Source organism: Choloepus didactylus, chromosome 1, assembly GCF_015220235.1.
Source record: "Choloepus didactylus isolate mChoDid1 chromosome 1, mChoDid1.pri, whole genome shotgun sequence".
In the NCBI taxonomy this organism is placed as follows: Eukaryota; Metazoa; Chordata; class Mammalia; order Pilosa; family Megalonychidae; genus Choloepus; species Choloepus didactylus.
In genome coordinates, this window is record NC_051307.1 from 217,974,445 (window position 1) to 217,994,698 (window position 20,254).

The 20,254-nt window shown below is 42.6% G+C and overlaps 1 protein-coding gene across 6 annotated transcripts in view; it reads right to left on the bottom strand.

Moving 5' to 3' along the window:
* The window catches only part of PRICKLE2 (prickle planar cell polarity protein 2), a 343,538-nt gene that overhangs the window by 97,667 nt on the left and 225,617 nt on the right, over nucleotides 1–20,254 (bottom strand). Inside the window, exon 1 of one of the 6 annotated variants that reach the window (XM_037799761.1) lies at nucleotides 6,202–6,654. The exons of the other annotated variants lie outside the window; for them this stretch is intronic. The gene's annotated coding sequence lies outside the window, so the exon portion shown is untranslated. Of the gene's footprint in view, nucleotides 1–6,201; nucleotides 6,655–20,254 lie in introns of those variants that run through there. 6 annotated transcript variants of the gene reach the window in all.

Genomic DNA, 20,254 nt, shown 5'->3' on the forward strand with positions numbered 1-20,254 from the left:
ACTTCACAAAGCTTTTGACTTTAATTTATATTATTTGATAACACATTTTTTATTTAAAAACAATACAATCTCATCTGGGAAACACCTACCCCTTAAAATCTAAGGTACCCCAAATATTTGTACGTGTACATGTCATATAAATGAATGTACAGATTTGTTTATGCGGTATACTTGTGTAATGCACATACACATACACAAACACACAATAATATGTTCCAAGATCTTTCACATCTATTATCTCTAAAAATTGCACCCTACAAGGTACCAGAATCAGAGGATGTGAACTCAAATCTCAGATTGGCCACATACTTACCTGTGTGACCTTGGGCAAGGTATTCAACCTCTCTGTGCTTAGCTTCTTTATCTCTAGACTACAGATGATTAGAGTCCCTACCTCATAAGGTTATCATGAGGACTAAGTAAGATACAATATATAAAATAATGAGCACAGTTCTTGGCATAGTAAGTAGTCATTAAATGATAGTTACTATTTTTCTTACTTCGAGGATTGAGCAACTGAGTCACAGAAAAGCTAAGTGACTTCTCTGAGGTTTACTCAAATAAGGAATGACATATTTGGGACTAGAATATGGACCTTCTGAATTTAGTCAAATCTTCTTTCCTCTGGAGCCCTCTATAGAGCCTGTTATAAATATGGCTTAGAAGCAGCAGTATGGGCATCACCAGGGAGCTTGTTAGAAATGCAGAAGCTGCATTTCAGCAACACCCCCAGGTGTATGCACATTAAATTTGAGAAGCCTTGGTTTATGAGACTCTACAGGATGCTTCCATACATAACGCAGCCCCAGAGAGCTTCTGAGAGTGAATGAGCAACCCAAACTCACTGAGAGATGCATCAAACTCTCTCTTCACCAGTGTGAGACATTCAAAGGTCAGATGTTCTTCCAGGAAACTCCAAGTCGTTCTCTGGAGGCCGAGCGCTTCTCATATTCCAGCACGTATTCACAACACAAGGAGGTCAGGTCCTCATGTCAAACTTGACCTTTTGGTTCCCTGCCCAAGAGCAGCCAACAGTACAAATCACACCCCTTCAGTGATAAGGCCGAATATATTTCTAAAAGTTCACACCCATCAAGGACGGTGCTGAAAAGAGAACTTACAGATCATATGGTTCACAACCCTCATTTTAGAGATGAGAGAACTGAGGCTCAGAAAAGAGAAACATCCTGCTTAAGACATACAAAACTCATTAGAACCTCATGTGCATGCAGTTGGGAATCAAGAGCCAACAAGCTTGGCCCCTCTCTCCAATTGGTTTGTCGTAGCCACAAGTATAACAGCAAAATTGTCAATGCTCCTTCTAGGCTACCAAAGGTTTCTTCCATTGACTTGGAATCTTTACTCCTCATCTCCGTGTGTCTTACTAACTTTCAAACCAACCATTCTAAATGCAATATTCAGAAATCCTGGAATGGTAGCATAATTCAGGCTTTGGACGATGATTATCCTGAATTCGAATTCCAGCTTTACCCTTTACTCCCAGCACAGCCTTCAGCAACAGACTTACCCTCCAAAAGTCCCAATTTCTCAATTATTATGTATGGATGACAATACCTGGCTGCAGGATTATTGCAAGAATTAATAAGCCAAGGCATGAAAGGTGTATTTCATGTCACCTGGCATGCAACAGGTGCTCAATATGTGATAGATATTGTTTTTACACGTACATGCAAATACTAACAAAGACCATATACAGACATATAGATACTCAAAGATACACTTACATGTATAGTAGCAGTTACCCTGACATCACATCCGACTTTGTGATGGTAGAAAGTACAGCTGTTTTTCTGCTGAATCCTAGAACGTTCAAGAACAAGCATCTCTGAGGACTCACGACTCATAAACGATGCCAAAAAAAAGAGATGGAAAAATGGCAATAGGCCCAGCTGAAATGAAATGCTAAGAATTCTTGTTCCAGTTAGTCTTATCCCCGGATGGGGCTGGATAATATGTATAAGGTTTTATTTTAAAGAGCCGAGAAGGGACGGAGGAGCTGAGTGAGAGAGGAGTACAGGCTACTCCAGGAAGCCACCACTCATCTGGGACAGGCAGGGCCTGGGATGGTTTACACACAGCAGCTCAAATGCTTGGACCAGGAAGGGGGGTGGGGTGGCAAAAGGAATTGCCAATCTCCTTCCTCCTTCGGGCTCACTCTGCTGCCCTGAGAGATGATGGCTCAGGTAACTTTTTCAACTGAAGCCACACCTCAATTCCTTGGTGCTCCCACTTCCCACCTCTGACGTTTCTACCTTCGGTATCCCCTAGAGTGGTGTGTTTCATCTTCCACTTCAGCTCTCATATTTGAGTCACGGGTTCAGCCAACTTAATTTTTACAGCCAAATGTGTCTGAAGCTTATTTTCTATACCCACCAGGGTAAGTCAGGCTCATCTTGTACTTGAAAATGTCCTCCTTTTAATTAACACACTTCTTTAAATGGGTCCAGGGTGCTCTGGTGGAAAACATGCACTGTGTTAAGCCGTGAGTAGGGTTTTAGGATTTAAAATGGCTGCAAGATGAGATCTATAGGACAGATGGGCAAAGGTGTTTCTAGATAAAGGAGAATAGAGGCTCTTGTCTTCTGAGTTGTGGCTTTACTTAAAGGGAACTTGCAGTTTTGCACTTTCATGGTAGATTGGAGATTTCTCCAACATTCTCTGAGCTGCTCACCCATTCTGTCTTCCTTTCCCTCCCCTCTCCTAACTCCTCCACACACAGGCACACAGCAGCCTTGCTTCTTGCTCCCTCTGCCTTGTCCCCAGGGAAATAACGGAACAAGCAAGCCTCCAGTTTTCACTCTCCAAAGAACTGCTGAAACAACAGACCAAAGGAAAAACAGCTTTTGCCAATGCCTAGTTCCCAAGAGTCTTGGTTTGTAGTAGTTCACGCCAGCTAGCAGTTACTTAACTAAGAGCACCATGATCATCAAAGGAGTGAATAGAGCAAGAGAGGTTTTAGCAGATCTTCTGCCACAAAAAAGTCCTCACCCAAATGCCAGCCAGAATTCCAGTCTGAGGGTCAGAGAATTTGGACTGTGTTTGAAGACAACGGAGAAGAGAAAAGGCTATTACTTGGGGGCTTCTGAATGAATAGGTTTCTGTTCTAACTCAAGGCAGGCAGTACAGTGGAGTGGTTAAGAGTCCTTCTGAAACTCAGAGCATCAGGAATCAATGCAACAGTAGAAGCAGCACTAGATCGGGTACCAGGATTTGTTACCAGCTGTGTGATCTGGGGTAAATTATTTTACCTCTTTGGCCTTCAGTTTCCTCTGTCCAATGAGAATTAGAACTCCTGCCCCCAATTTTCACAAGGTAGGGATTAAATGGGAAATATGAAAGTCACAGGCAACAGGAGGAAATAAAGAAAGTCTGACACCCAGAAGGTACGAGGAGTAGGGTAAGGGCATTACAACCACCAGCTTCACAGCAATCCAAATTTATCCCCAATTTTCACATCAGGAAACCAAGGTTTAGGGAGGTTAGGCAACTTTCCTAAACATCAGGTTCCAGCTGGGCCATTCTCAGGGTATAAATATTATTCTCCATGCAAACTTAACTCTACTGAAGTTCATTTGTAAGTGGGAACTATCAACTCCCAATTAAGAGTTTCCTAATTGAGAAAGAATTTTATGCCAGACCCTTTGGCTCCTTTTAATTCACATTTGTCTTCCAGATCAATGTACTGGAGTTCCATTTCACATAAATTAAAAAGAAAGATGATGGGAAGAAAGTGGGCAACAGCTGTCAAATTGTGTGACTGAAGTAGGCTCTCTGACACGAAGGAGGAAGCTCACAAGTCTGGTAAAGATGAATTGAGTCAGCGGGCACAAAAATGGCAGGGGTGCTGGGGTGTGAGTAGGTGGGCAGGCCTGTAGCCTTTCCCATAAGCCAAAGCAACCCATACAGTGACGGAAGTTCAACCTTGGAACTTCTAAGGAGCCACCGGCAGGTAGAATGCATATTCTAAGGTCTCCCTGGATGGAGAAGAAAAATGCTAAGTGCCTGCACAGGAAAGAAAGAAGAAAAGGTCTGACTTTTACATGCCAAGTTGGAGCAGAAGAAAAATCCAGAAATGCACCGATTCCAATTTGGATCCCGCAGCTTTCTACAAGTGGCTTGTCAGCTGCCAAAAGGAGGTCTTCTTTACAGGATCCTGAGGCCCAGCCAGTGCTAAATGATTTTAATGATACCATCCAGTCACTTTTAGTTCTGTAAATACAGTAGTCCTGGATACCAGATCTTCTTCTTTTAACTCAATCAACAGGGTAAAAAGTTCTTTGGAATGGAAATGGATTTGGACATGCCAAGGTTTGGAGATGGCACTTTTTCTGCTAACACCACCCCTTGGCAGACAAATAGATGTGAACATACTGCCTTTGCCTTCGGTGGACTGTTTTGTTTTTAGCCACAATGCTCATAATAACAATGATAGAAAGGTAAAACAACAGAAACACTAGCTAACATTTACTGAGTATTTACTACGTGGCCAGGCACTGTGCTAAGTGCTTTTGCGTATGTCATCTCATTTAACCCAGACACTTACCCTGCTGATAGGTTCTAGTGTTCTTCTCGTTTTACAGATATGGGATCAATGCTCAGAAACTACCTTCAGCCCTTTCTGAACCTAGAGTCCAAGTCCTTAGTAAACATCATTCCCTCTTATCTCTAAGTTCCCTTTTCATCCCTTAAGCTTCCATAAACGCATCTTCCTTCCTACCTTTTTAATTATTTTCCACATTGTAGGGATGGACCTTCACAAACCTGCCATTTCAACCAACGCTATTTTACTATTTCTGGCTGCCCCATGACTGTTTACAGACTGCAATGACCAATGGAGCCATATGTTTTAGTTTTCACATTAAACAAACAACAAAAAAAGAATGCCTGAGGAGAAAGAGCATTTGGTGGAAAGGCAAAACCTTTCCAAGCACTCAAGGAGACATTAAAATTCAAATTTGCAAAATATGGTAATAGGTCAAAGTTGTGACTTACTCTGGAGCCCACGGGGACCCTCACCCTCACCCATCTGTGAAAGCCATCAGCAGGCACTAAGCCTTCTGGGGAGCAGGATTAGAGCAGCCAAATCAGCCTCCAGCAAGGAGAGCAGGGTGCTTCATTTAGTTTAAGTCTCACTGAGATGGTTTTAAACACTCCTCTGGAAGAGACTTCACGAAGCAGAACAAATTGCAGCCTTATAAGCTGCAGATTCGGTGCACGCAGTCTATGTCTATACTTGCACGGCACGCTGGAGCCCCCCCCCCCCCCCCACGACTGGTCACGGACGCATGGCCACCATAAGCAGAACTCTCTCGCTGGGGAAATCAGCTGTTTGTCTAAGTTATACAAGAGCCGCGCGTGGACTGACAGACGGCACTGCGTCTGGGAGGGATCACTTACTCTGGTGTGATTTGACCCAGCCCAGATTATTTATGGCTCCTATTTAAGGTCCCACAGGACCCCTGCATACCCCAAGACCACATAAACAAACAATAACGGGATTAAAAAGTCTGTATTCATCGCAAGACCTCCATGGCAGCTTAGTAATGGTATGAGTGGCTTGGTGGAAACCAAGAATGAAAGGAAAGAACTATGACTGCTCCTCCAAGAAACCCAGTTTAGGGAACACATCGAGTCATGTGTTTCAGCCCGGCTGTGCAGTTAGATTATGGAGCTCTGTCACCATTTCTACTCTAAAAGCATAGGCTAAAATTAAACCTAAATAATTCAAGCACCATTTTTTTTTTATGTAGAAGTCTCAGCTAAGCTCCATTCCTCACAGCTCCTAATGGTCTCTGACATCCTGGGCTGAAATAACTCAAGTGGGCATGGACACTGCCAGGTGTTTGGTTTCTTTTAACCCTCTTGCCCTTTCTTCTTCTTATTTTTTAAATAAAGCGATAAATGTAAATGTTATTTTAGAGAAATGTGGTTTCTTAAGCACCAAGACTTATGCATTTCTTCAGGATACCCTACAGTTGTCACATATCCCTTTCCAATTGCATTTTAACAGGCATAGAAAAGGGGAAAGGTACCGGAGGGCCACTGAAAATGCCACCTAGCCAAGATAACGTAGCCCCAATATCCTCCCGCAAAGCAAAGACTCTACATCTGGCTTTCTCATTCTTCCTAGAAAATATGCTGTTGTTTCAATTTGTGAATTAGAACAAATTTCTTACCCACCTCCAGGGAGTACGAAATGCCCAGTCTCAGAAGATGCTTCCACCAGATTCTGGGCTTATCAATTGCCCCAGTTCACTTTCTCCCTGGGTCTGGCTTCTAAAAACACAAGCAGAACTGCAGGCAGCCAAAGCATCTTCTTGTCAAAACCCTTCTCAAAATCCAGACCTTTCCTGACGCCGCCAGCAGGCTCACTCCCGAGCTGCTCTGCCTTCACTCACGAAAACAGCATTGCTGGATGGAGACCCTGCTGGGGAATCCATGGGCAGGGAAAAAAGTGTCACTTCTACCCTTCCTCTGGATCTGCCTGAGAGCTCCGATCACCTTCCTGAGATCCCCAGTTTCGTTTTAACTCCCCCGCATCGCGACTATCCAAAGGAAGTCACAGACTCCAGCCTTGGCGTCACCAATTGATCCGAAGCCAGACCCAGGGCGACCAGTCAGCTGCTCCCAGAGCCCAAGACACTGAACCAGGAAACATGCAGCTTGGCCAAAAAATAATAATAATGATAATAATTGTCAGCAGAGCTGCTAGTGCAGCCTGAGAAGTCGCTGTTGCAGTGCTTGCATCCTCTGCATGCTAATGACGCCGTGATGTCAGCAAGTCAGTCCCGGCAGCTGGACCCTCCCGGCCCTGCTGCCCAGCACCGAGATTTATTTACATGTAAATTAGCCTCGCCTTCCAAATCAATAATCCCCAGGGCAGGGAGAGGGGGAAGAAAGCCTTTGCTGGGATGCAAAGGTCCTAGCTACCCAACCCCCAAATGAGTTAAAAAACAAAAAAAATCAAATATAATAAGAGAGGCTTTAAAAATACATGCCTATCTTTTCTTTTTAAGGGCTGTGCTCTTCTGTGTCAGGGATCATATCTGGGCACAGTTACCAACCTGAGCACCTGGTTCAGATTAAATGCCTCCCTGCCACACCAACACAGGACTGGAATCAGAGCTCAGGTTCCCCCCACCACCCCCTAACCTCTGTCAAGCCTCCGGATGCCTCTACTTGGTTTTCCTTTCTTTTCTCTCTTCTACTTGCATTTCAGGGTGTTGGCTCCTTGTTGGCTAGGAATACGTCACCTTTGAGTTTTTTTGTAACCCCAAAATAAAACACTACTGACTGCTTTCCTCACATGCTTGGGTGACGAATTAGTCACCCTCCAACTCCTTACCCCGATTCCAAGGAAGCATGGGAGATTATAAGGCATAAAGCTGCCCCAGGACATCTGAGATCCTTAGAGAAGAGCCTTTCGATCTCCGCATTTTAGGAAACTGAGGCTTTGAGTGGAGAAGGGACTTTTCCAAGGTCACACTGGAAATTTCAGCAACCCACATTTCCTGGACCTTCAGCTGAAGCTTTCTTAAATCCCTTTGGCTCTCCAATCTCCACTTCTCTGCACTATAAAAGGGCCTATATGAGCAAGCTAGAAGAACTCTAGAGTCAGACAGCCCTAGGTTTGCATCCTGACTCTGCTTCCTGCTAGTCATGTGACCTTGGGCAAGTAACTTAACCTATGGGGTCTTCAATTTCCTCATTCTATAAATATTTACTGAGCACATACTATATGCAAGGCAACTGTTCTAAGGACTGGGGAAAGATGCAGTCTTTGCTCTTGTGGCCCTTATGTTCTAGTGCAATCAAAAAAAGTAAAAATATCTACTGGAACAGTGGTGAATATCAAAACAATGTCACATATGCTCAGCAAATAACATTTATTTCTGATATTTTGGATGAAGTCAGAAAATATTCACCAAGGCTTTCTTCTTATTAGGACAGCCACTGTTTCTAATCCTCTGAGTATTTCCATGGTCATCTTTTATCTTTTTAAAATCAATTGTTCTTTCCATGCTACCTGTACAACATTCTGGGCCAGGTGAGAGACAAGCATAAGCAAGGCCAATCCTGTGGACTCTGTGCCCAGGATGAGGAAGCGTGAGTGAATGCCAACGGTGAGGCAGGGGTGAGGGAGGGCCAAGGAGAGGTGTATCCATCATGCACAAAGCGTCCCAGAGGACAAAGCAGCCAGCACGGCTCCTTGCCCACACTCCCCCATCTGAAGAGCGCACTCTGATAAGCTCTGCCCCTCCAGCTGGAGTTTCTGAAGCTTCAAATGAATTTCTTTGTGGGATGCAGAGAAGTTAAATTACATCTTTTGTTATATGTAATTGTATTAATAATGCTTAATAACTTCTTTCAGAATGCTCCTCTCTGGCTCACAGATGACTTTTCATGGTGAGAAGCATGGGACCCGGAATAACTCTGCACTAACAGAAACAGAATACAAGGGAATGAGTAACACTCTGCTTTAGGGCTCCATTTCATATAACTCAGAGCTCATAGGGAAGCGGCTGGCTCCCCACAGACCTTGAAGTCTATTACAAAATATAACAGTTTGGGACCACCAATGGCCAAGTGGAAGCAGTGGCATCTGACCCCTGTGTGGCCATGGACCAGTTTCTGCATCGCAAGATGGGCACACTGCTCTCTGATCTACCTATCAGGATGATCATATGAGAATGATGAGAAGCAATTTACAGGTGATTGACAACGAAGAGGAAAGCTGGTATACAGAAAGTGAAAGATTAATCCTAATCTGGAGTAGATATGACACGACTACCAACTTCATAAGGGTTAGCAATTTATAACATGGGATCTAGAATGAATCATCTGGTTCAAATCCTAGCTCTGACATTTGCTAGCTCTATGATTTGGGGCCTGCAGTTTCACTGTAACATAGAGATGATAACAGCTAGCACCTACTGTTCTAGTTTGCTAATGCTGCAGAATGCAAAACACCAGAGATGGATAGGCTTTTATAAAATGGGGGTTTATTTCACTACACAGTTACAGTCTTAAGGCCACAAAACGTCCAAGGTAACACATCAGTAATCGAGTACCTTCACTGGAGATGGCCAATGGCGTCCGGAAAACCTCTGTTAGCTGGGAAGGCACGTGGCTGGCGTCTGCTCCAAAGTTCTGGTTTCAAAATGGCTTCTCCCAGGACATTCCTCTCTAGCAAGCTTGCTCCTCTTCAAATAACATCACTCACAGCTGCACTCCGTTTCCTCTCCTTGAGCCAGCTCATTTATATGGCTCCACTGATCAAGGCCCACCCTGAATGGGTGGGGCCATGCCTCCATGGGAGTATCCCACCAAAGTCACCACCCACAGCTGGGTGGGGCACATCTCCATGCAAACAACCTAATCCAAACGATCCAACTTAATCCCCACTATTATGCTTGCCCCACAAGATTGCATCAAAGAATATGGCTTTTTCTGGGGGACATAATACATTCAAACCGGCACACCTACCCTCATAGGGCTGTGTTAAATGGATCGATGAGAATTAATGTGAAATACTTACCATTGTACTTAGCCCACAGGAAATACCCAATAAATGCTAGCTATTGGTAGTAGAAGTAATGATGCTACTTCCGTTGTTAACTTTGGCACTAATTAGTAAACTGACCGGCCAATGTTCAAAAGGTGGGGAAGAAGTGGGTACGTGGAAGACTGTAAAAGCATCCGCCTTCCTAGGGCACAATTCAAAGTTCCATCTAACGTGGGTGAGCTGGTGATGTGCTCTTTTCCCTACATGATACAATGCAAAAGCTTTGCAGTTGCTATGAAGCTAGGGAAGAAAGCAGTAAAGACGACAAAGAGGCAACAAGGAGATTTCCTCCTCTGAAGCAAGAGGACCTTCCGGGCAAGACTACTATTTCTGTGATCTATGGTTGTTTCCTCCATTTACTCATTAAATGAGCTCCTACTATTTTGCCACTCATTGTGTTAGGCCTTAGGGACATCATGGTGGCCAAGACAGACATGAGCCTGCTTTAAACAAGCTCAGAAATGAGGGGGGAAGGCCTTTAGAGTAGATTAAGCAAGCATTGGAGTAGAATGTGATGCAGGTTAGGATAGGGCATATGCAGAGTCCCTGGAGGTCTAACTGCTGTCAGGACAGGAACGTCTAAGAGCACCTCCCCTAAGCCCTTCTGACTCCACGTGGCCTGTGAACACGGCTCAGTGGTAAGGAAGCTGGAGAGCCAATGCATCACCTTGGCAGAGATTATTAACCTAAGGATTGATAATTCTTTGTGACAATCTTTTTCATCCTGGAGACCATTCTATTCAGGACTTTTGGAAAATATAGTACTGGGTATTAAACAAGGTGAGGCAACAACAGCTTGGGAAACTTCAGAGATCTAGTAAATAGGGACAAAATTCATAGTTTTTACAAAAAATAGAGTGAAATTCCACATTCCTGACAGTAGACTTCATGCAGTAGGGCTGGGGAGGGACAGGCAATATACATGAGGCACTCCATCAAGTATTTACCGGGGTTCTGTGAAACGCAGGGCACTCTTGCTGGAAGACCAAAGCAAAGGATGCAACTGCTGACCTTCAGAACTTTTTATTTTGGGGGAATAAGTGATTTACATAAATAACTGTTTAACTGTCCGCATGCAATATATATAGGAAGAGTGGTTAAGGAGAACAAGATTGACTGTGGCTGAAGTGATCAGGAATCAGGAGCAGTATGACTTGAGTTAGGCCCAAGGTCAAATTTTAGTAGAGAAGGTGTTCTAGACAAGAGGATGCACATGCCTATAAGGGGACAGGATCAGCACAACTGTGGACCCACAAGACAGCAGAGCAGCAGGATATGACACTGGCAGGCACTGACAAAGAGGCGGCTGCATGCATGCTGGAAAATCAAATCATCCTTCCATTCTACTCAGCATTAGTCAGAATCTTATTAGAGGATTATGAGGAAAGGTTAAGCGAATCGCTGCTGGTTAGCTTACAGGAGACAAGGGTAAGTGATGACAAGGACTACAGCCTCCTAGATGAAGGGCTTTAATGAGAAAGGTCATAATGAACAAGTTTTTATCTCCATTTGCATAGGCATAAAATAAGGAGTGGATTTTAAACAAACTAAAGAGGGAATCCACCTGGACCTGAAGAGGACTTCTGAACACTAAGATGATCAAAATTGGCCTGGGTCTTTCAGAGAAATGGTAGCATCTTGGTTGGACTTAAAAAAGAAGAAAGACAAGTAGCAGTTCTAGCTGGCTTAAATTATCACCTTGTGGCCCTGTTGTTGTGAAATCCGATAAGGGATACTGCCATAGTTGCAAACCATTTACTTAACAAAGTTTAAGTGTATTAAAAAAAAATGTGTTTATGTGTGTGTGCATGGGTGTGTATGTGTCGTAAATAATCCATTCAGGACTGGCTCTGTGATATTTAGATATCAAAGTCCAGTAAATTTTTTTAAAATGAGGGAGGAAGCTGACAGAGTTGTTCAATTAGTTGGAATAGGTTAGGCTATGATGCAGTAACAAATAATGCTGGAAATCGCAGTGGCTTAACACAACAAAAGTTGATTTCTTATGCATGCAGAGTCAGCGGGAGGTCTAGGAGCACACCAGCAACCTCCATTCCAAGAAGTGACTCAGGGATCTAGTCTGCTTCCTTCCTTGTCTGCGATCTCAAAGCATAATTTCCAGGTTACAGTAAGAGAAGATGAGAGAAGCTCTTAAGTGCTTTCTCTTAGAGGTGAAAGACATCACTTTCATTGGTCAAGCTAACCCTAAGATCTCACCCAACTGTAGGGGGGCTAGAAAAGGTACATCCAGGAAGAAGAAAAACAGATAATGGTTAGTCCCAGTAATTTTTAGCACAGTTGTCAATTTTTATTTTTACCAAGATGTCAAAAAAAAAAAAAAATCAACACCCCCTAAATCCATAACGTCTTAAAACACAAACATGCTTAACATAAAAAAAAAAAAATTATGTAGTCCTAAATGAACACTGGAGCTCAAGGTTGATCTGTCTAACGTCAGAAAGGAAAAAACAAAGAAAACATTCTGGACTTTTATTAACTTTCAAGCAACAACATTCAACCTTAGCAACCATATAGAAAATAAATGTATGAAACATGTAATGCTTCTATAGTTCAGGTACAGATGTATAAGGTACCTACAAAGGTGGAGCTGCCCATAAAAAAGAAATGCTCAAAAGAGATACTCCTCAACAGTCTGACCACATTTCCAACTCTGATTTATAATTTGCCTCCTACAATTTGTAGGGTACAATAATAGAAAGAGTAAGACAGAAAGAACAGAACCCAAATCTGGACTCTGTGACTTGCTAGCTACACCATCTTGGTAATAATTAACTCTTAACATCTCCGAGCCTCAGTGTCCCCATCTATAAAACAGAGATACTCATCTATCTATACTCATCTATAAAACAGAGATACTCATCTATCAAAGGCTTTGGGAGGATTAGATGAGCTAAAGTAGAATACTACCATACCACATGGTAGGTGTTAAATCAATGTCAATATCCACATGGTTTACAAAGAAAAGAGCAGGAAGGAGAGCTTCAACCATAAATGATAAAACTGCTCACAATAACGATAAGGATGACCACACCCAGCAAATTTTTGAAAGAATTCCTTCTATTTGTTTGTCTGATTCTATATCATAAATACTGTTCTGAACATGAACATTTCTCTATCTTGCAAAAAATAATCTGTCATGCTTAAAATCTAGAAAAGGGTGTTATGTTTCTTTTTTTCCCACCATCTTTTGAATCTGCCATATTTCATACATTTTAATTATTCCTGGTCCCTAATCAAATGCACAAAGTGTTAACACAGCCTTTTATCCCTTTTTAATTATGTTAATTAAAATGAGAAATCAGCACAAGCTAGACAAATCAAAATGAAAGAATGCTGGAGATTTTGCTCCTTACCAAAAAAAAAAAAAAAAAGATAAAAAAACTATGTCAACAGTGTAATCATGTTTACCATTGCACATTTCCATGAAAATATTGCTCAACTGACATGCTGAGTTAGCAAACACCAGTTTTTGTCTTAGGCAAAGAAAGCTACACTTAATATGGCAGCTTTTTCTAATTACTAATTTTCATTAAACAGCTGAGCAGAAATCTGAATTTTTCTCTATGTAAAGGACAAGGAGAATAAGCAAGAGTTGCACAGGGATACTTTGGTTTTTCAGCCCTAAATGCAGGCACTCAGGCTTCTGCATGCTTTTCCTGGAAGAAAACTGGCAAAATGGAAGATACCCTGGAAAAAGACTGAAAAACTCTTGCCTCATGAAGTAGCAAACTGGGAAAATGATCCTAGAAGACAAAATATCACAGATGTACAAAGTGACACGTTATTTCTCTCAAGGAATGGGAAAGACTTATGTGCCAGGTGTTTTGTACTACTTTGTTTCATTTAGTCCTCCCCATGACCCTACAATGCAACTTTAATTATCTCCCACTGTATACAGATAATGACTCTCAGGTTTAAAGAAGATAAGAGGATGACCGAAGGACAGACAGAGAGTAAGGAGAAGAGCTGAGACTGGGTCCCGGGTGTGATAACAAAGCCCATGATTCCTTCCTCTAATTCAGAGGTTCTCAACCATCTTCTCAAAAAACCAGGTGTATCTCAATCAAGGGTGTAACATATTAGAAGTAATTACTAAAAAAGAGAGAAAAATACAGAATGTTCTCTGGCCCTCTGGATTAGATTGATTTATTTTGTACAAAACTCATAGCATTACTCTCTTAGAAGTGTCTTTCCCTTTAGAACTTCTGTCTTGGTTCATAGTTCTACGTCCTTGGTTAGTGATTATGATCCTTGGTTAATGTTCATGATTACTTGGACTGTATACTCTCTAACAGCAAGGACCATGCCTTTGTAGGGTCACCATTCTATTTCAAGTACCTAGCACTGTGCTTAGTTACCTGGAGGCTCCATGAGTATTTGTTGGGTGAATAAAAAGTTTTACAATGATTTTTTCTTGTCTAGAAATTGGAGGAAATTCAGGATTATTCCTGGAAGAATGCTCTCTGCTCACTTGCATTCCAACATGTTTTTGTACATGGGAAAGAAGAGGATGGAAATCATCTCTACGAAACACTTCATTAGATTGGCTTCCAGGATGCCACATGCTTCTGGTTTCCCTTCTATCCTCCCGTTATTCCTTCTCAGTCTCTTTTGCAGGTGCAGCCTCATCTCCCCAACAGCTAAACAATGGGGTATTCCAGGGCTCAGTCCTGGAATTTCTACTTTTTTCCATCCACATTCACACCTTTGATCTGGTCTAAGGTTTTAAATCCCAGTTCTACTCTGATGACTCCAGAAAAGCCCTTTTCCAATGATTCAAACATTTACATATCTATCTGCCTACATCACATCTATTAGGGTGTCTAAAATGGCTTCTCAAATTTATCAGGATCAAAACTTGGTTCTGCAATTCCCACCTACCACCCAAATCTACTCCATCTGCATTCTTCTCTATCCAGTGAATGGCAAATCCATCCTTCCAGAGCTTAACAACAAACACCTTTGAGTCATCCATGACTCCTTTCTTCCTCTCACCCTCTACCACCCCACCCAATTAAGATTTCAGCAAACTCTGTCCCATGGGCCAAATCTGGTCTGCTGCCTGCTTTTGTAAATACATTTTTATTGGAACACAGCCATGCTCATTCATTCACACTTGTCCATGGTTGCGCTCATGCTACAACAGCACTGTTGAATAGTTGCAACAGAGATGATATGACTTGCAAACCTTAGCATATTTACTCCCTGGTCCTTTACACTAAATGTTTCTCGTCCCGTCTAACCCATTAGCAAACAGTGTTCACGCTACCTTCAACATGTATGCAGAATCCAACATCTTCTCACCACCTCCATTTTTTTCCACCACCCTGGTCTAAGCCACCATCGTCTCTCACCTTGGTGGAGGTAGCGCAAGTTACCACCACATCTCTCCTGGATGGAGGTTCAGCTCTTGCCTACTAACTGATCTCCTTGCTTCTACCCTTGCCACCTCTTCCCCTTCAGTCTATTCACAAAATTGTGGCCATAGATATTCTGTTAAATAACAGAGCATGTCACATCTCTGCTCCAAACCCACCAATGCTCCCCATATCTCAGACTAAGGTCCTTGAGATCTAGGCCCCTTAACTTCTCTGCCATCATCCTTGCTGATTTCACCTTAAACACCATGCTCTACACACTGTTCCTCAAATTCTCCAGGCACATGCCTCCCTCCAGGTTCTTTGTACTTGGCTCTTCCCCGTTATGAAATGTTCCTCCTGCAGATGGGAGCGCAGCTCACTCTCTCACCGCTTTCAGTCTTTTCACTGTCCCCCATCCCACATTCCTGATACGGCTAAACCTTGTTCCTGCTTTATTTTTCTTCTTAGCATTCTTTTTTAAAAAAACTTTATTGAGATATAATTTGCATACTATATAGTTGACCCATTAATAGGTAAAATTCAATGGCTTTTAGTATATTCCCAGAGTCATATAACCAACACCATAATCAAATTTTAAATATTTTCACTAACCAAAAGAAGAAACCTCATTCACCCCACTGTCCCAGTCCTAGGCAACTACAAATCCACTTTCTGTCTCTATAGATATGTCTTTTCTAGATATGGAATCATACAACATATGGTTGCTTGTGATTGGCTTCTTTCACTTAGTATAATATTCTCAAGGTTCATGCAAATTGAGGTATATAACATAACTTCATCCCTTTTTATTGCCAAATAGTATTCCATTATGTGAATGTACATTTTAATCACTCATTCATCAATGTATGCACATTTGGTCTGTTTCCACTTTTTGAGTATCATCAATAATACTGCTATGGACATTTATGTATAAGTTTTTGAGTGGATATATGATTTCATTTTTCTGGCATATGTGTTTCTCACAAATATGTTTTTTATTGGATATGTGTTTTCATTTTTCCATGTAGGGATGGAATTGCTGGGTCATATTTACCATTTTAAGGAACTAACAAACTGTCTTCCAAAGCAGCTACATCATTTTACATTCCTATTAGCAATATATGAAGATTCCCATTTTGCCACATCTTTGCCACATTTGTTATTGTCTGTGTTTTTCAGTATACCCACTCTAGTGCTGTGAAGCAGTACCTTGTGATTTTGATTTGCATTTCCCTAATGACAATGATGCTGAGCATTTTTACACGTGCTCATTGGCTATTAGCATATCTTATTTGGACAAGTGTATATTGAGGTCCTTTGCTCATGTTTTAATTGGATATTGATCTTTTTATTACTATGTTGTAAGAGTTCTTTACATATTCTAGAAACAAGACCATTATCAGACATATGATTTACAAATATTTTCTCCTGTTCTGTGGGATGTCTTTTCACTTTCTTGATAGTGTCCTTTGAAGTACAAATGCCAGTAATTTTTATGAATTTCAATTTACCTATTTTTTCTTGTCCTTCAGTTCTGATTTTTAAGAGTATCTGTCTAGAACTCTTTGCCAGCACTGCAAAATCAGTTGTTAATCTTGGGGTTTCCTTGTTTTCCCTTACTGCTTTAAAGATTTTCTCTTTGTCTTTTAATATTTTGATTAGATATGTCTGAGTGCGGGTCTCTCCGAGATTACCTACTTGGAGTGCATTAAGCATCTGGAATGTATAGACTAATAATTTCCATCAGATTTGGGAAGTTTTCAGCCATTATTTCTTCAAGTATTTTTTTTAATGTGCCTTATTCTCTCTCCTCTCTTTCTGGTGTTCCCCATTATGAATATGTTGATACACTTAATGTTTGTCCCACATTTCTCTAACTTTCTGTTCATTTTTCTTTGTTCTTTTTACTCTCTGTTCTTCAGATTGTGTAATCTTCATTGATCTGTCTTCAAGTTTCTTCCTGCTAGCTTAAATCTACTGTTGATCCCAGCCTTAGGCATGCACAGTCCCCGTGAGTACCAGAGCTGGTGTATATCTAAGGGTATAGTACCCAGCTGTTAGCCTCCACTAATTGCCAGCTAATTGCTCTATTGTTTACGACAATGCCCTGGGGCATAAATTGCTTCACAGTCTAATGTGATTAAAGTAGGGCTCCTTTGCAGAGCAGGGTGTTGCCAGCCTTTGAAGTTGCCCTACCAGGTGAAATCACAGCCCTAGACCTGGAGTTGGGTGGAGAAGCTCATCTTTTTGGCTGTACACTGCCAAAGAAGAGCTTCCATCACACTGATATCTGTGTGTGTGTGTCTGTGTGTGTGTGTGTGTGTGTGTGTGTGTGAGAGAGAGAGAGGTCATGGCTCAAATGTCATAAAGGCTCACTGTTTTTTTTTTGTTGTTTTTTTTTTTTTTTACCAAGAATTGCTAGATTTTCTTAAATAGATGTTCCTCCATTTGCTACATGCCCTTAGGACAACTTCCAGAGACCTCAAGTGGTTGCTTTTGTTTGTTTGTGTTGTTTTTACAATTTTCAGCAGTCAAAGGATTGTTTCACTGGGGAGACAGTCCACTATATTATTCACAATGCCATTCTGGAAGTTGGTGTACCGTACTTGGCACTGTTAAACCATTAGATGTCTTACCTTTTTATACTGGTTCATAGTCTGTTTCCCGGTGGAGCCCAAGAATGTATGCTCCAAGGGACACAGAATTTGTGTCAGTCTCACTCTGTTTTCTATCTCAGAGTCCAGAACTCTGCCCAGCACACAGGAGGACCTCAATAAATAAGGGTTGAATGAATGAATAAGCAGAGAAGCACCCATGATCCACAGCCTATCCTAAATACCCCACGGATGAACATAAACTGCCATAGTTAATGATCTATTTGTGGTTGTGACAATTATGAATAACTGCAGTCCTTTATTTCCATATAACATTTTTTTGCAATTTCCTTAGAAGCTGATCACAGCCCTGGGAGACTGTCATACCTGTGAATGTCAGCAAGCATGTGACTGATGGACAAAAAAGAATGAAAAGCACAGCTATGGTATACGTATTCCTGTGCCTCCCATGCCAAATTCTGCATCCTTAAATACTCCTTAAAACCTATAAACGTCTTGCTATAAAGGAAGTCTAACTTACCTTGGTTTGAAAGGCAGTCCAGCTAAAATGGAACTAGCCCTGGAATTGGAATCAGCAAGTATGTGTTTGATACTGGGCTCTGGCTCTTGCTGTCTGTGTGACACTGGGTAAGTTACCTACCCTTTCTGTTCTTCAGAAACCTCTGAAAATGTGAAAATGGTGATGACTGTAATACCTCTGTGTGATGTGTCCCAATTGTCTACACAAAGCACTCTGCACAGTGTTAGCCACACCAGGAGCTCTCAGTGTTAGGTACTGAGCTACGATACAATAAATGAACCTAACATGTTTTTTCCAATTCTATTCAATCTACCAAGTTATTTCTAATCAGATCGCTAAAGGCGCCTCAATTTACAAAAGAATATCATTTTTTTAGAAAGAGATATTATCAGCTGTAAAACAGCAATTGTTGATCTGCCTGATGATCATGCTGGGTGTGTGATCAGACTTCCCTGCCCATCACATCTGTGCATCTCATAAGAGAGAGTGAGTGAAGGTAGAATATCCATGTGATGTACTGCTTTCCCTCCTTAGAACTGCAGAACTAAGTCTTCCTGGCCTTCTAGGCTTAGAAAAAGCCCCATCATTGTTTGTTTCTGCCCTTGTCCATCATTCTACTCCTCTGGGCCTGTGTTCCCACTCTTCAACCCTGGCTAAATCAAATCCTAGAGGAGAATCCTGGGAATCCAGCCTGATGACTACCATCTTCCCTCAGGGCAGGAACTTCCAGGACAAGGCTGCCACTTTTGAAGATGGCCTCCCAGCCGCCATCTTGCTCAGGAGAGGACAAGGCCAAAGCACAGTCCAAACTACAGAATCTGGAGCTCCAGCCCAAGCTGAGCAGTAGGAGAGGTTTAATTATGCACCCTAATGTGCTTCCCTTTTGAGAAGACGGTAGTACTAGGCCTAATGCATAGAAGTCCGAACCACCAAGAGACCCAGAGCCTGGAGGAGGGAGAAGGGCTCCCCCATTGCCAGGGTGCTCTGGATAACAGATCGTCTGCCCTGCAGGGGGTGGTGTAAGGGTGAATCTTGAGTGTGCCCCTTATTATTAGCTATGTTAAAGTCATTTTTCTTCTCTGAGCCTCATTTAATAGTCTGCATCTCATGGACTTACTGGATTATATGAGATAATGCAGGTAAAACTGCCAAGTCCACAGCAGGTGCTCAATAAATGCTTATCGAGCACTGACACCATCAGTCTTGCTCTATCCAGTGAGGGCGTCTGAAGCCTGAGGGCCGAGTGGCCGTCGTGGCCGTCAGTGCACACCAAAAAGCCTACCCAGCTGCACTGCTCCCCCACCCTGGGGCCCCTGGAGTCACTGACAGCCAGGGTGGGCTTTACGCTGCCCTTGTTTATTCTTCCTGCTTCCCGAGAGGCTGGAGCACAGCACGCAGGACCCCTGCCGGTGCCTCATCAGGGTCACCAGGGGACAGGCCCGGATGGATGTCAGAGCAGGCTGCTGCGGTGAATTATTTAGCGCCCCTTCTCCGAGGGGGCGGGGCACACACCTCGCAGCGGGCTCCACACACAGCGAGGTAGCAGCCTCTGACTCCCCCGCCAGGAGCCGCATTCCTCTTCCCTTAAATGGCACACGCAGAGCCCTGCTGGGGCGCTGGGAGCTGGCAGGTTCTTCTCTGCTCAACTCAGCACAGCTTGGCGGCTGTAGCAGGAAGGGCAGTGAGGAGCCCAGCTAACAAGAAGACACACAGAGGGGGTGCAGCTAGCTGGGGTGGGGGGAGCATATTACTGGCATGGGGCACCCCAGGAAAGAAAGGAGGGTAGAGTCAGCCAGTGGCGGGAGACGGCTGCCCTGAGAACACAGGGATGCTCCCCAGATGGATCCTCTGGCAGAGCCGAACCAGAGCTACCACATCCACTCACTCCAGAGGCCAGCATTCCCTTGCAACCTCTGGCTAACAAAGATGACTGCAATCAGGAGCACCCAGTTATAGAGACACAGGAGGAAAAGATTTATAATCAGATTTATAGGTGACATTTACCACCTACACAGCATCTAATTTAACCTTCACAACCACCTTCAAGGTGATACCAATAGACCCATTCTAGATAAGGAACTATGGCTTGGAGAGGTCAAAAAAAGCTATTAGTGTAAGCATTCACTAATTTCATCTAATTTCCTTCTTCTAT